Source organism: Ammospiza nelsoni, chromosome 13, assembly GCF_027579445.1.
Source record: "Ammospiza nelsoni isolate bAmmNel1 chromosome 13, bAmmNel1.pri, whole genome shotgun sequence".
In the NCBI taxonomy this organism is placed as follows: Eukaryota; Metazoa; Chordata; class Aves; order Passeriformes; family Passerellidae; genus Ammospiza; species Ammospiza nelsoni.
The window spans coordinates 14,140,332-14,157,923 of record NC_080645.1 but is presented as its reverse complement, the minus strand read 5'-3'; the positions used below and the strand labels follow the sequence as shown (position 1 = coordinate 14,157,923).

The 17,592-nt window shown below is 41.4% G+C and overlaps 1 protein-coding gene across 3 annotated transcripts in view; it reads right to left on the bottom strand.

Annotated features, from left to right (window-relative positions):
• Positions 1–17,592, bottom strand: part of NUP93 (nucleoporin 93) — a 78,390-nt gene that overhangs the window by 39,576 nt on the left and 21,222 nt on the right. Inside the window, exon 1 of one of the 3 annotated variants that reach the window (XM_059481359.1) lies at positions 3,021–3,087. The exons of the other annotated variants lie outside the window; for them this stretch is intronic. The gene's annotated coding sequence lies outside the window, so the exon portion shown is untranslated. Of the gene's footprint in view, positions 1–3,020; positions 3,088–17,592 lie in introns of those variants that run through there. 3 annotated transcript variants of the gene reach the window in all.

The following is a 17,592-nucleotide window of genomic DNA, read 5'->3' as shown; positions in this document are numbered from 1 at the left end:
TTGTCTTTACCTCCTCTGGATTCAAGTAGTGAGCCTGGCAGCATTGAATCTGACACTGTCCCCGTACTCAGGCTGACTCAAGTGGAAAGATTTCAGCTGCTGTGCCCCCATCCCACAGCTGAAAGCCTTCATACCAACTCCCTGAACGCTCCTGAGGAGCATGAGTTATCTTTCTGCTCCATGAAAAGAAAAGCCAAGCAGCATCTTTCAGCCTCCATCTGCATTTCAGACAGAAAGCCAGGCAGGCAGCGAACGCTCATTGCCTCAAAGGGACAACGCCTGCTTCAGACATCAAAATCCTGTCAGCGCTGGAAATGCGACAGCCAAGTTACACCGGGATGCACATCCTGAACCAGCACAGGTGGCTTACCCAGTGCTGGACCTCCAGAAAAGGGTTCCTATAACCTTTCTACTGCAGTTTGAAGTCTCTCAGAAAAACCCATAAAGGGGAAGAAAATCTTTCCCAAGTTAAATTTACTTTATTTTGCTGATAGTGGCTAACATGACAAAGAGACAAGATTATATTCACTGTAGTGTGAAGAATGTAGGCTTTTTTTTTAATACACACTAAGATGTCAAGAAAATGTGCAAATTTGAAGTTCAGCCTTCTTAAATAACATGAGATGATTTAGCAAAATCATCCACCTGAGTTAAAAAAAAATAAGCCCAAGTTAGCTACCCCATTCTTCCTCAGTATTTCTAAACAAATCACAGCTACTTTGTTCACCTAATAGCTATTTTCAACATAACACCTTATCCCCTAGGACAAACATAAATATTTCACTGACAGTGAAAGCAAGCAATTTGGAGTTCATACATGTCACGATATCTTTAAATCCTCAATTTAAACATGCCATGGTCTTTAGAAATGGTTTTTCTTTACGACATTACCGATACATTTCACAAAGTTAATTATTTAAATTACATATGAATTATTAATTACAGATCATTAAACTAAGAAACAGAAGTCTAGAATATGCCTGTTATAATTATACAACTTATATTTTAAAATGTTAGACATTAAAGGGCTCAGAGAGAAAAGCATACACTCAAATTCTCTGCTGCAAAAAATATGTTACAATAAACACTTTATCGTTTTTCAGCTTATTTCTCCTATTGTGTAATAAACCTAAGGTTTAAACTTTCCAGACTTGGGGCATGAGGCCGGTGTGCTGAGGATAGACCACAGACAATAGGTTTCCATTTTTCTCCTCTGGCTGTACTCCACCCTGGCTAAGGAACTGTCTAGCAGTGCATGCCTTTATTTGCGCCTTGCGTTAACAAGGCACACAAGCTTTCGGACTTTAATGTAAATTAAATGTCAAGTGCAGATGCTGCCAACAGATATCAAGGAAAACCCTGCTATAAGAAACCTACAGCTAATTATTCTTTACAGTGGCTCAGTCATTTTTTCATACATTAATTTATGGAGCTTAGTTGGAGTCTGTCTCCCACCCACTTCAAACAAAGGAAAATAATTTGCCACACTGTACTAACTGCAAGGATAACTGAGCCGTCTACCATACGGGGTCAGTGGGGATGGGATGGTTTCCTCCATGGTTTTACACAGGCAAACCACACATTTAATTGTCCTTTACTTGATTTTTTGAGGAGCTGCTTTGTGGAAAAAGCCCTCTTTGCACATATAATCTGGTTGGAGAGAGGCAACTTTTTGGCCATGCTACGCCACTGTTCCACATCTTCCCCTCTGAGCATTTCTCAGTTGATAAAAGGAAGAGTGCAGAACATGGCACACAGGCAGCTTAATATTTGGGGAGGGAGCCCCAAAGAAGGCAAGTCACTCTACTGCAGGAGCCCAGGTGCCATCCCAGCACAGTATGTTTTATTAAACTGCTTCCTTCCATATACAAAAATAGAACTGAATGAAAAGGAGAAAAATCAACCCACCCTGTACTTTTGTCCCCACACCAAAGCCAGGCAAAGCTCCGGGTTTCATGCTGCCTTTAAGTCCCCAGATCTGAAAGTATTAAATGAGCTGCCACCCACCCAGCTAGTCATGACCAACACATTTATATAAAATGTTAATTCCCTGACTGCTTCCCTTTACTGTGACTTTACTGGATTAACCCTTTTCATAATGTATCCTATTCACTTGAACGAGAGGTGGGACCTAGGCTACAAACTCCAGTTGACTAAGCAAATATGCTTCACCACCTCATTTAAGAAATTAACAAAAAAGAAGCAAATCTCCACATATCTTCATTTGCTTTGAAAGAACAGAACTATTTTCTTATTTTTGTCTTACACTTGAAATCCTTACTTCAAAATAAGATTCAAGAAAGTTTAACGTGTCTTCTAAATAAATCATAAGTGCACACGTAAGAACAGGGGAAACAGAATGGACCAACATCTCTGCACCACAATGAAAAGCAGGAGAACAAAAAAAAAATCATAATCATGTAGCATCTTTATTTTTTGTTTAAAATACTTCCATAGACTTTTCATAGCCTAGGGAAGAGAAATCAGGAATAAAGGCATTCAGAAAGTTATGCTACTGTATTTCTGCTTAAATGAAAAGCAAAGTCAGCAATGTCAAGAGGGTCTTTAAAAAGGCAACACAAATGAAACCCAAAGCAGACGCTGGACTGCCCCACCCAACAGCTGCTCTAGCGAAGAACATTGGAAGGTAAAGGCACAGACCTTCCCGTTTCTTTTCTGTGAGCAAAGGACCTTTTCTCCAAAACTACCCACCTGTTCTCTTTCATTACTCTCTTACAAATTAAAACAACCTGCAGCAACAGTACAAAGAAAAACCACCATAAAAGACACCTGAAGGAAAACTCTCTCTTATCAAAGCAAGCTTTCTACCCTCATTTTATATATTTTAAAAGACAGACATTCCTACCTGTAGATCTCAGTATTGAGGAGTTACAAACCTGTTAATCCTGGCTGTTAACTGCCACACTTCAGCTGCCTGATATTTAGGCTTACACAGCTGTATCTATCTCTATTAATGTTCAAGTATTCTCATCTTAAAAAAAAATATATATAAATCAAACCTGCAAGTCCTGAAATGGCTGAGACAGTCAAGAGTCCAGCAAGACAATAAGAAAGCAGCTGCTTTCCACAGCTGAACACCACTGTCTGTAAAGAATCTATATATTTTTTTCCAGTGGTGCTTTATTCAAATTCTAGGAAAAGCATCAGTCTGAAACCACTAACTGATGGGAGTAACAGTTTATAGGTTACAGAAGGATATTTTATTGTTAACGGACTGTACCATGTAGGAATTAGGAGGGGGTGAGGCGGCAGGCAGGCAAGAGGAGAGAGATGCTACTATTTTTTTTCCCGAGCCGCTGCAATTACCCTGATGTGAATTTTTGATGACTTCCGACATATTGCATGGTTAATAATCGTTTCAGCTGTCATGTTTGGTTAATGTGGAAAATGCATTTGCTGCATTGTGATGCAGCACTCCAGCCACAGATTGTAACACCAGTTGTGAAGCTATTCCCTTAACTGAGCTGCATGAATTTGCACATACCATGAGGCTGAAATAAATGGTAGTTTGATTTTTATACAGCAACTGAAAGCTTCTGCCATTTTAGACCTGCAGAGCTGTTGGTACAACATGTACAGGCAGATAATTTTACTGCATATTAATTGCTGTCGATGCTCTTTAAAGGGGAGCTTTGATTCTCCATTGTTTTGCTGTGTTTGGTTATTTAACAGTTAAAAGACTGAAATACTATTTATGTTAAACATCGCACATTATTGTAGCTTTACACAGGTTATTTAATTGTAAGCACATATACATCAATGAAACTGTCAGCACTACATAAATGCAGCCTTGTTATTCATAAAGGCTCAACCTACTTCTTCCTCCATATGATATTTAAGAGTGTGTGTATATATAACCTTCTCTTACAAATGATTGCACATGAGGTGTGAAAATAAAATGATTGCACGTAAGGAGTGAAAATATGCTGCTTACAATCAAATAAAGAGAATTTTATTTGCAAAAGTACCACTTCTTCACCTACACTTTAAACATCAAACAGAAAAGTATAAGGTTACATAAATACTCGTGTGTGCCTTTCACTGTCACCAAGAGAAAAACAATGCTGCAAGCAATCATGCAATTACAAGAGGAGATGTAAAACAGCAGAGATGAAACCATGCTAAGAGCCAGTCACCCGATGATTAAAGTCAGGCCAGTGTATTCCAGCAGTCAGGTGATGGTGCCATCATTACAGTGCAGAAAGCCACAGAAAAATCGAGAAATAGACCACCCCCATCTTCAAGAAAAAAAATTAGAAGCAACAAAGGAATAAAGAATGCACTTGCTAATATGCCAAACGTACAACCATGAAAAAGCATTTCACAGAATGTGTGTAACACTATCGGGAAGTTACTGTCACAGGTCCCAAGTGCATATTTAACCCACGGTGCCAACCCAGCTCCAGTCTGCAAACTGCTGGTGACACTCCTAAATTCAAAGTTCATTCTTTTTAAATTCCAGAACAACAGCCCTGCTGCCACATCACTTCATTTCACAGTTCAGTAATTCTGCTCACAAATGCACATCTTCAATTTGCAAACACACACATGCAAAAAAAATCCAGACTTGGGATGTCTACGTTTAACAAAGAACAAAAAGCTATCAGGAGAATGAATGTTTTACTGTGCATGAACACTGACATACCTACAGAATCACCACCAATTCATTCTTTCCACTTCTGTTTAAATTAAAACACTGCAATGTCTATGAAATATCAGAAAATATGGTGCAGGACATTTTATATTGAAAAAACAGGAGTCTCTGAATTAACATTGTACATTCCCATTAACAGGGTTATGTCCGCAGAAGGTGCTCTGTGGCTCAGGCTCACCTACCCCAAAGGCATCGATGCACCTTGCACAATTCAGAGTTTTGCAGGTGGCAGAGTGATCTCTTACAGTGTGTTTTGGCTTTGAAATCAACAAACTTTATCTTAAAGGTGATTTTCCTCAAGTGACTGCAAGGAGCAATCCCTCCCTGTCTGTGATCAAATCAGCACCGAATATCTCTCACCAGGCATTTCATGAGTGGAGAAGACAGGTCTGAATCCAACATTCTTGGAGGAAATCTGCAGTCAGTTGTATTGCAGGGAAAATTATTGATCACAACCAGCTACACCCCACAGTGCAGGCAAAGTCCCTTTTGGGAGAAAAAGGTTAATACATTTGCAGGGATAATTTAACTCTGGCATTCCTCCTGCATTTCTGAGCATCCGTGTCTGGCACCATCGCTGCTGCTGGCCTTGCTTCAGTAACTTGCCACTCACGTCACACACATTGCTCTGGTTTTGATGGCTTCTCCCCCTACTCACCTCTGGTCTGTATAATCCACTAGAGGTGCAGAGACAGAAGCACCAAGGACACACAGAGCTTTTGCTTCCTAGCCAAACTCTGAAACAGGTAAAGGTACCTGGAGGGACAGTCGACTCTTTAGGACAGACAGCAGCCCCCAAGGGATTTCAGCAGCACAATCACCCATCTGGAGCTGCTAGCCACAACTTTAAAGATGCTGCTTTTCTCAAGAGACATTATCTGTTATTTTCTGGCAATACAATGCTACTGCAGAAGCTCCTTGCAACTGCAGCTCTGTGCTTTACAATCAGCACAATTATATATCTGTACTTTGTTTTACATATTGCATTAGCAGGGAAAGCCTTCCCAGTGTAGCTCAGCACAGGACTGTCTCCCACTACCTATGGATTTCTTAAAGCAACAGCTTTGGAGGATGCTAACAGAAACTGCCCACCCCAAATGGCTGTGAGTGTAAACAACTGTGAGTGCTAACCCAGCTAAGATGTCGGAGCTGCTATCTGTTCCACTGGCAATCAATTTAGTGGAGCGTTCAGTCAGCTCACGCATCAATCACTTCTGCACTCTGATGTGGCTGTGGGAGGAGAAGAAGGAAAACTACTGTTCAGGGCTGCTGGGCCCCAGCTAAGGAAAACTGCAAAAGTCTTCCTTCTGAGTAGAAAGCATCATCTCTCTAAGAGAGTGACAATGCAGAGAGAACACAGAAGCCACTGGAGTAAGAATATCCCTCTCTGGGTCATGATCATTCCCCTCACTATTTCTGGGTGTTCACAATGACCTCCTGCCTTGCTAGGTAAAGCTTCATCTCTGGAGTGAAGGAGATTCCTTCATCACAGCTACAAAATAATCAAAAGATCCAATCACCCTTACCTTAAAAAAAAAGCACCAACAAACCATAAAACATGGCAGTCTGCAATCAATTATATAATCTCCTTTTCTTTCAGTCTTGCACTGGACAGGGATAAGGTGGAGAAGAGGACCAGCATCCCTGGATCTGCTCCTGTATTAGTGATGTTTTGAAGCTCCACAGTTTCAATGTCTGCCATTGCTGGTGAGCATTAGCCAGCAAAATTGAGAAACATTGCTGGCAGGGAGTTGTAACAGTGATAGCTCCTTCCCAAAATTTCTTCTCTGCTTAATCCAGCAGTGTAGCAGCAGCAGCAAATACTGCACTGTCATACTGGCTCTGGAGAAAGCCTTAAAGCATTAGCTGGTCCTCTCTGCAAGGCCAGCAGGGTGATTATCCAGCATTAATGACAGGCGAGGTCTCTTCCTCTGTCTTCAGCTCTGCACACTCATCCTACCCCTTCAGAGGATGCAGAAAGAACAGCCAGAGAGTTCAGGAGTCCAATCCAAGCAGGTTGTGGTGAAGAGAAGAGGAAGAAAACCCAATAACATCAATATGGTTATACTCACACACAAGCACAGCAGAGCAAAAAGTCAGGCTGAGTGTATCATGATGCTACTGGCCTGTCCAGCAGGGAATCTAGGCTTTGTTGCAACAGGCTAACTTACAGGGACTGAGAAAAATGAGCCATCCAGAGTCAAAACAAAAACTAGAACAGGGAAGTGACCAGCTCCAATAACATCCAGTATCATCATGACATTAGCCATCCTCCTTCAGGGGAAGAACCACCGACGCACTCACTGGGAGTTGCTGGCTTGTTACAGAGCTCAAAGGACACCTGAGCGTCAACACAGCTTTAGAACTCAATTTCTACCAAACAAGAGGCAGGATGTAAAGGCAGAGAGCAGGAAACACCCCTGAGAGAACCGACTGAGGACCAGTGCTTTGTGTGACCAGGCAGATACAGGGGGAAGTGAACCAAATGCTGTAAAATTGGAAGAGTGCTGGTCCCTAGCAGGGGAGATGTGGGGGGAGCCCAGCCAAGCAGAGAGGATTAGCACCAACACCGGCAGTGCTGTTACTGCCATCCACACCCCAATTAGCGGTATCATTTGTCCGGATGAATGGGGAACTTGCACTCAATTCGGCAATTTGACAGGGTGTCACTGAACTACCTCACGTCCATATTTATCCAAGAGGCAAGTGCAGGAACCAGTTTTAATTAGAGCCTGTTTGACAAAGAACCGAGGGTATTACCCATGCTCTCACCATCAAGCGATAATTGAGATGTAATCGTTTAAACAAAGAGCAACAAGTGTCCATTTACCCAAAGCCATTGTTAAATATCCACTAGGAGATTATTTTCAAAATTATAATGTGCCATGAATATGCAAACCACTTTCCATCTTTAGCATTGAAAAGAATAATCACCTTTTAAAAAAACTCACACCACCAAAAACCACAACTGAAAGCCAAACAGCTATTTTGCAGCAGAATTTGAGGAGTGTTTTAAACATGCCAATGCTAATTTAACAGGAGGGGGGAGAGAAGTGATGGCTCTGCTTTGGGGCCATTAAACTCTGTCTGGAAAGCCCTCTTTTGTACAGCATTAGCCTGCTTTAAGTCTGTAATTATGAGGAGAATGTGTTAATTTTTAATTCAGATTGCTAACCCCTTTTTTATGTACAAACCATGCATGTCAATCCCTCTTGCAGATGACTGTAAGCACCGACATGACCAAATTCAGCCCTCGGTGGTAAAAGCACACTCTCCCTGGGAGGTTTGGCACCGTGCTTTGGAAAGCAGCTCAACCTCGTAGTGAAATAGCTCTTTTATAAAACTGTCACCTCAGCATCGTGGCAAGCAAATCCTCTCGACCCACAGCCCATTAAACCAGAACCATATGGCCACTGATATTCACACCTTCATTTCAGCATTCTTCTGTCTGGCTACTGAAATTCTAACACAGCTTCACAGGAAGCTGAATTCCCACGTCCCTCACATTCCCAAGCACAGGGAAGCACAGGATGAGGAAGTTAACCTAACACTGCCTAGAGGCCCACACCAAGTTAATAGCTGTCAAACACTAAGCCCATCTTTCATCTCTTCTGACTCCTACTGATGCCAGCAATCCACGGAGGAACCTGACTTAAGAGCATGCTTTGACACAGTCCAGCAATGAATTATTAACTCCAGCAGAAGCTGAAAGCATCAGCTAGGAGCAAACATGAGCTTTCTGAGATGATTAACCAGAATGCAATTATCAATGCTCCTGCTTCTCATAAAATGTCCCCAAATTCCCCATCACATAAAGCCCAAAAGGCACCACACAGAAATGCACATCCACAAGCATGAAAGCAGAAACAATTCTGTGTTTTTTCCATTTTTTTCTTCAGGGTTATAGTACCAGCTGTGAGTGGTCTGAGAGACAGCAATTATACATGGACTCGCAACACTAACAGAAGAATCAAATATGCAGAACCAAGACCATATTTTTAATTTCCACAGCAATTCAACCCATCTTGGACTGGATAAAACACAGCCACAGAAACCTGCCTGCAGATTCAGAACCATCCTTGGCCATGTTACATCACATAGCACAAGCTGTTTGCAGCTCAGGGCCTGACTGGGCACAGAGAAGCAGCTGTGGCTCCCAGCCTGCTCGCCAGTAGTAGACAGATGAAGACAGATGCAGTCACCCCTTATGATGATGAGTGCTACACAAAAGGGCAACTCAGCCTCCTTCTGAAACACATGGGCTCACCCTGCCAGCTGGGTGTAAGATATGGGGCTCCAGCAGCATTCCCACATTCAGGAGGAACAACTTGCTCAATTCTCTGCCAAAGGAATCCAGACAGCTCCCCATATTAAACCACAAGGTGCCAAGAGGTAACAACACTACTGATGGACCTAAAAAGGCCTGCTGAATCCCAGATGCAAAGGATGTTTGCTTGAAATGGGGTGCCATGCCATTCTGAAATTAGCAGTGAAAAGCCAGGATGAAGACAATATTTTAGGGTTTTTTTAGATGAGAAGCTAAATTTCCACTTTTCCTTTAATTACAGCTACCAGCTCAGAAGAAAGTGGCACTAGAACTGCTGGCCAGCATGGGAAATGAACACCCACAAGCACACAGGTTAAAGTGAACAACAGCAGTTGTATGGCTGCTTTGTTACACCATCCTTGCATTTCTCATAGTGAAAGTACAAGTGAAATCAGTACTGGCATCTCAGCAGGCTTAATGAGAAGTCAGGTCTACTCTATTCAGGTCTTTATAGTGTGCTCATTACATTAATATCCAAGGGCCTTCCAGTCCTGCACTAAGTGACATGACTAACATCTGTCAGTGTCGTTTGTTCTCCTCTCCATTTCCTGGAGCAGTGGAAACACAGTGTTCAAGCAGATCACAGAATACCCAGAGACTAGGAAGGGAGATTCCTTCAGCCCTGGCTCACACAGACCATGGCCATGTCTGCTTGGTTAATGGTTTTATATCATAGTCATCAGCAGAATGATTAAGCAGCTACACATTTTAAAACCACCAGGTCTCCTCCCAGCAGCATTTCCATGCAGGATTGACATGATTGGAAGACAAACAAAAAATCTGTCCTTTGTGGACCAAATTAAGTAATTTGGAGTTTCATCATTTCATTTCTCTGCCTGAATCTCCTTGCCTTGTCGTCTTACATTAGATAATGCTGAGGATACAATTTCCAGCAGAGGAAATAAAAGCATCCATCTGTTGAATTTGACTAAAAGGGACAACAAAGGTATGAACAGCTTATCCTACCCTTAAATCCCTAACAAAACACAGATCTTAAAAGCTAAAGAGGTTTCACCTGGCCATCAAAACTAGAAGACTGAAGTCAGTAATTATTACTTTTGTGCTCACATGCCTTTCACCTTTCACAATGATTATCCATCTATAAATCTCTATCCTTCTGATGCTGAAAAGTACTTATGTCACCATTTCCTCCAAGTTATAACCCAGTAATTCTTTGCCAAGACATTGTGAGGACACTGAGATAGCCAGAGAATGGGAAGAGCTAGAAGGAAAAGAAATGTGAGGGATCGAATCTTAGACTCAAGATGAAGGATTGGCAATGCTATTTGTCATAAGGTCAGCTAGCTGGAGCTGGGCAGATGCTTCTAGTAAAAGCAAATGCCTAGAGAAAGGTCAAACTCAAGAATATAAACTTGGTAGAGACTGGGAAACAATGGGCTGCAGGGGATGAGACTCACCACCACCTTCTCCTCATTTGTCCATGCAAACCTTCAAAAGTGAAGGTAACAGAAGCCCACTGGAACTGAGTCACCAGCTGCTAGATCAGGAGAAAAGCAAGGACTCATTCCAGGCAAGTGAGGGGAATGCACAGAGCTTTCATTTAATGCAATGTGCATAGCCATACAAAATGGGGATTAGTCTTTCACAAAAAAAGAACCTTTTCAAGTGTATAGATAAAGAGACTCTCAGGAAGGGACAGAGGCTGACTCAGAAAACTATTAAATGGACAAAGTGACTTTCAAATAGAGGTCACTAGTTCAAACATGAACTAAATCAGTAGTGGCCAAGACTAAAGCATCTAAAGACTGATTAGTGGTGTAAACAAAAATGTCTTGTTAATCTTCCATGAGCTCCTGCTACACAGGAGCCCATACTGCAAGATCCATGCAGAAAGCAATGCAGAATTTACTTTCTGTCCAGCCCCAGAGGAACAGCCAGAGCTTAGATGGGTACCCAGAAACAAAGTGCCTGCCCCTAGTCAGTGCAGAAGTGAGACAGGCACTGCTGCATCTGCTTAAAATAGCTGAGTTATTCATTCTGGTTATGATACCCTACTACAGTGTGCTTACATGTTTGTTGGTGGATTCATATTATCAGATATTGTACTGAACAACACCCACATAGCATCTATAAACAAGCATTAAGATCACATTGCAGCTTTCCGGTACTGTTTCGTCAGAGAATTTTCCTGTGAAAATACTTTGCTGATTCACTAATGTCATACAACTTCTATATTCATGAAAAACAGACCACCAAATGTCATTTATCCTCTCCCCAACACAGCTCAGAAGAGGCTCCAGCTATCCCTAGAGATCTTGCAGCACTGCAGACTCAGATGTATATTGCTTTACTGCAGAACATCCTTCCAGAGGACACTCAAAGAGGGCAGACAGGATTCCAAAACATACATTTCAGTAATGAAAACACTAAACACACAATGTTTACCACTCAGGAGGTACATCCAGTAACGCAGCTGCTTTAACTTTGGCCATCAAGCACAACTTGGGTGTCTCCCATCTACCTTGACAGGGAACCACAGCTCTGACACCACCCCGTGCTGTGAAACACAGACATCCAGTGCAGCACCATCCTCCTCACTCCTACTGGGCACTGGAACTGAGAGTGCAGCGGGGGCTGTGTCAAGCCACTGTATTTACAGGTGGGGTTCTGGCAAATCATTCTCCTGCTATTAAGCAAACATTTCCTTATGGAACTGCAGTTTAAGTAGCACAGTCATCATCACATACATCAATGCATACTTTTATATAAAAATATCTGTTGTAATTAATTTATGATATAGCATATTATTCATGTACTATTACTGAACTAGGATCCTGCAAATAACATTAATTCCTATTATAATTCCTGTGTCTATTTATTGGAAGCAAGGACATGCTGGAGGCAAAGATATAGAAGACTTGATTTCCTTTTTAAAGAAAACTTTTATTAATGTTTATTCTAAACAAGATCCTCCAGCTGCTGAAGTTTAATACCACCCAAAATGCATTTCCTCTAGGGTCCTCCATTATCAGCAAGGGCCTTTCTTGCAAGATGAATCTTTCAAGAGATTTTCTTTGCTATCCAATTTGGGAGACTTAGGCACACAGCATTCAAGGAATGCAAGCAAATCCTGCCCCTTCCAGGCCTTCTGGGGCACCTATTAATTTAACCTCCTGTAGTGAGGGAATTTATCATCTCTTCCTATTGCCAGTATCTAAAAAAGTAGAACAGAACAACTGAAATTGGCATTGCAATTATTCAAAGTCTATAGATAGTTGTTGCCATAGTGTTAATTAAATTGCTATATGGTAATGTCCTTTCTTTTCTACCTTTTAAAGCTGAACTCTGAAAAAGTCAGGTAAGCTGGGACCATGTCACATAAGAGTCCATGGAAAGTGAGTACAAATGATTAGACATTATATTGTACTCCACACAAAGATGAGCTGAAAATCTGAAATAGCTTGTTATGTTCTCTCTTTCCCACTTGGTATGAAAGAGAAGAGACTAATTTCCAAACTGCTTCATCATCTGCCACCCAAACTCAAAATTTTGAAAAAAATCACCATGAAATTTCATAGACCAACCACAGTAATTGAATGGATATGAACTACATAGGGAAGAAAAAAAAACCTTGCAAGTTTTTTTCCCATCATCTTTGTATGTTTTGGAAAAATGGGGAACAATAGTGATGGCTACTTCTGCACAGAAGTACCAGAGTTGGCAGACCATTGAAACAGGGGGATGGAGAAAGATCACTGGAGAAACAAACAATAATCCCAAAATATGCCATGACAGATAAAAAGTCAGTTTTAACACAAATACCAGCACAAGCTTCATCTTGATAATTATACCACTCAGACTGGTATTTGCTCAGAGATGGAGCAATTTCAACAACTTCCCAGTGAGAGAAAAACTTTTTTTTTTTGCCAAAGTATCATAATAATTTCTTTTAAAGTGCTGGACTCTTAACAGGAAAAACCCTACCTTACAAAACTTTATTATTTAATGGAAACCTGAAATGATGGGAAAAGGACTCTATCAAATCCTGACTATAAGTCTAAGTGAGAGAGATCAAATAACACTCAATACAGTAGCCAGAGGGCAAACTCATGGCTCCTCACCTTTTGTTCCAAGTATTTCCCCTCATACTTGGAAGTGCAGAAAGCTGTTTTGGTCTCCCTTAATTTCCAGTACTTCTAGCCACAGTGAAGTATTTACTATTTGTGTAATTACTGGTTTTCAGCGGGCCACAACAGCAAAATTACCTGACAGAACCAGATAGCTGAAAAAGTCATTTTCCACCAAAAGTGTGGTCATGCCACCACCCAAGCCCACAGATATATATAAACCAAAACAAGCTTAATCTTTTCTGGTTTGTGTTTTATAAAAGGGAGAGATGGCTCCTGAGGATCCCTGGTTACCTGTGCCACAACAATTAAAAAGGAAAGGCTTGGGTAAGGAAAGGCTTCTGGCTCACCACAGTGGCAAGTGATCCACAGAAATTTAAGGTTCTACCCTGTTTACCTTATCAATACATGAAAGTCACCCCAATTAGCAGGACAGCTGCTTTCTACAGGATTATTCATGTGCAACAGCATCAGGCCTTCCACACCCATCTGTCCAAAAGCTGATGTGGTCTTCTCTAGAAGCTGGACAACTGGCCAAAGCAGCATGAGCCTGAGACTCAGCAGAGGGGACTAGGAGGAACACAGACCATTAAACCACACTGGAAAGCATCCCAGGAACGGAGCAGAGACTGCTGCTGATGGTGCTGCAGGGAGGAGAGGGCATGGCCCTCCTCACATCTGGAGAAGCACTACACAGTGACCACAACAGGCATATTTTTAACAGAAGTGCTACTAACATGCAACACACTTGTGAAGCTATACAAATAAACTTTCCCCAAGAAAAAAGAATAACTAGTTTAAAAATTAATAAATTAGAGCATTCCTTAATGTCTGTTAGCAGCTCAGCAAATGCTGGGCATGTCAAAGATGAAAGGTGAAAAATACCAAGAGGCACAAACCTCAGAACATTAGGATGTCCGTCAGCCTCCCTTTGTCTTCTTTTCAGTGTCCCCTGCTTCAGAGGTTCAATTCAGTATGTGAAGTTGAACAAAAACAAAACAAGAAAACTGACAACTTGCCTATTTATCTTTTTTTTTTAATCCAAACCACATTAGTACTTTTAGACAAATTATATTATAAATGTAGAACTTCAATATTCTGGCACCAAGCCACATTTTAATGGACATTCAGACACTAACTAAGGAAACGGTTGTGCATTAAGCCTATCAATAAGTCAACAATCAATACTTCAGTACTGCAGTAAAAATACAATGCACCCTTTATAACTGCCACTGGCCTCATCCTTCTTTGTCAAACTCAGCTCCTAATACAAAAATAACAGCCCTGAAGCAAGAAATGAAGAACATAATATTTCACAGTCGTTAAGCATTTATCTTAAAGTCTAGACCTAACTGGTCTTATGAACTGTACAGGTTTGGTTTTTTTTAAACTGTGTTCTGATAGGGCAGAAGAGTCAGGAATAAAAGGACAAAAATTCAGACACAAAGTTAATCAAGCAGTTTAACAGGTAAGAGCAGCAAAATAAAGTAACTACAAAACTGCAAAGCCCCACGCAACTGCAAATCAGGAGCTGGTTCCAACTTATCTCCAAAAAGCATCTCAGTCAAAAGAAAACAAAAAAATCCCATCAAGCATACTAACATTTGTGTTTTAATCCAATTCATAGATTTTAACTGCCTGCACAACATCAGTCCTGCATAATCCCTCGACATATCCATCCTATCAGTTTGATCAAATGAAGCCAAAGGCAGCCTCTGCAGAGCATGAGTTTTGGACACCCTCTGGAAAGTGTGACCATCAGGCCATATTGCTCTGCAGTAGAACAAATGCTTTAAAATTTTAGTTAACTCTGGCTTCCCAGTCAGCACCATGGCCATAATGCTGAGCCACCACTATATTTCTTGAGAGTGGAAAAAACCCACAGTTTTTGGATGCTTGGAGCAGCTGTGTATGTCTGCAGAAAGGTTCAGGGTATGTTTTACAGGAAGAAATGGTGGCAGACATTGATCCAATCCTGTGAAATGTGAATGTAAAAACAGGAGGACAAAAACAATCCAATTGATCATTTTTATCTCCACAGCCTAGTAAGCTCAGTACTGAAATGGAACTTCATCATGGAATGGCTAAGCCAGCTTAATAGTTTGTGTAAACAAGCCAACTGAATTCTCCATTTTCTTCTCAGAGTCTGCAAACACACAGAGGGAAACAGAGAACGATTGTTTCAGAAATCCCTCCACACATCCCTCACGTCTATTTGCTAAAACCATCTTGCATCCCCGGTGTTTCAGCTATAAACAAGCATAGAGCATGGTTGGGAATTTGGAAAGACTTTTTGCTGATATTTTGAAGTCAGGACCTCTGCATCTTGAGGTTGAGCTCTGCAGAAGCAGACAAGGCTGCAAGGCTGGCAGGCAAGGGGCAGGAATACCCAAGTGCTCACAGACCATGGAGCAGCTGCCAGTGCACAGTCCATGCTCAGGAGCAAGGTGTGTGCCCAGCAACAGCCTAGGCCACCTCTGACTATTAGGGTTTGCTACTTGAGCTTACTCTCTCTACATCAGGCATGTCCTAAATAATCCATCTCAGGTGAGAGTCACCACACTGCTAAATACTGCTGCACAAAATGATTCTATTGGGTAGCAGGCAGTAAGCTGTACTGACTGAAGTTTTAGCCTACAACTCTAAACTGCCAGCTTAAAGGGTTTTTGCATGGCCACATCCCCAACTCACAGCAGCAACTAAAAGCAATCTTTGCACAATTTCAGCTCAGAGAAGTTGAAGATTTCCAGACCAGAGTGGTGACAGAAAAGGGTGTTTTCAGCAGAGCTGTCAGTGGACAGGTGTTTGTAGCACAGCTTCAGTTTCTTGTGGGCAGAGGAGCTCTGCTGACAGTCTGTACCACAGGGGCAGCCAAGGAATGCACTGTTTAGCACTGCCAAACTAGAAAACTCCTGATGGAAAGAAACAACCTTATTTTTTCACAAGGTCTGGTGGTATCTGAGGGAGTGCAAGTTGGAGGCCAGTTAAATGTTGCCCAGTATTGATCAGGATTGTGAACAATAAAGAAGTCTGAGAAAATAGCAAAAATGAAAACATCCACCTAAGCTTTCACTACAGAATCTCACAATCTTGTGAGAGCCAGTGGCAAGTGCAACTTTTAATTCTCAGATTAAAAAACTGATGCATAGGAAGGCATTTCTTGGATTCAAAGTCAAGCATAAAAATCATTACAAAAATTGGATCAAAATCCAGCTTTCCCAATTTCCTGCAATGAAAAGCAGCTGCCACAGAAGGCCATTTTCTGAGCAAATATATGCATCAGGGGGTGCCAGTCAGGCAAGGATCCAAAAACTCAAGGGTCAGGTGCTATTCAATATTTGAATCAGTACAATAAAGCACTGCATAAATATTTAAACTGGCACTCTTGCTCTAAAATACTCTTGGAGCATATTTCAGCCACTTGCTTTCAAAGTTTATAACTGACATTCTCTTCTTTCTTCTGTCCTGTGCAACCTCTGAAAGAAAAACCCATTCCCTGTTCATCCATAACACATCTGACAGTGGTTTGCTGGCTTGATCTGCATGTGCTGCTTTCAGTCAGCAAGTACAAATAGATAAATCTCAAGCGCTGAAATCCTGTATCATTGGCTCTTTATGAGCTCTTGTTCTAAATCCACCCTCAGTTTCCCTGAAAAACCCAAAACCTGAAACTCCAGAACACTCTCCATTGTTACATCTCATTTATAACCTCTGTCTTCAAAAGCCAATTGCTTGGGCTGCTTTTCAGTTGTTTCCACAGCGTGCTATAAAACAATAAAAGATGCAATTTGTCATTAGACACAAACTATGGAGGACATACATTTGCTTAGATCTCAGTACAGATCAAGAAGTCAAAGGCCAAGGACAAAGGCATTTTGATATCCACATGCAATTTAACCTCCCAATTGTTTTAGCCAGTCATTAAGGCAAGTTATGATCTTTTAGGGTAACATTTCCCTACTATCAGTCACTATCTGTGCTGCCCAACCCAGCCCCTCCTTTTAAACTGTGTGACCTTCAATGAGCTGAAGTTGCTGTAACTGAAGGCAGAAGCCCAGCACATGTGCACTGCCAATAACCCACCTGGCTGCACCCTCTAACAACTCAATACACTGAACTGCAGCTCTGCTGGAGATTCCCATCCTGACACCTCCACAGTTACACTCAATATTGATTTGCATGAACCTGCTCCTATCTCAGACTTCATTTCCCTGTGCTTCTATGTGCTAGGCCTGTCAATGTACCTAAGCTTTGAAATGGCTGAAGTTTCTCTTGAAAATAAAGCTTAAAAGTCTTTTAAAAGATGTTTCAGTGACACATCCTAAGAATCAGGATAAGTTTTTTTTTGTAATAAACACATTAACTACTGGTCACATAAATTTGACGCTGCATCTACTGCTGGTAGCAACAGTTTGTTCAGCAGATGCTTCTAGTAGCACCTAGGCAAGAGATTAATAGCAAAAACAAACAAAAACCCAGACCCAAACCATACACAAAAACCA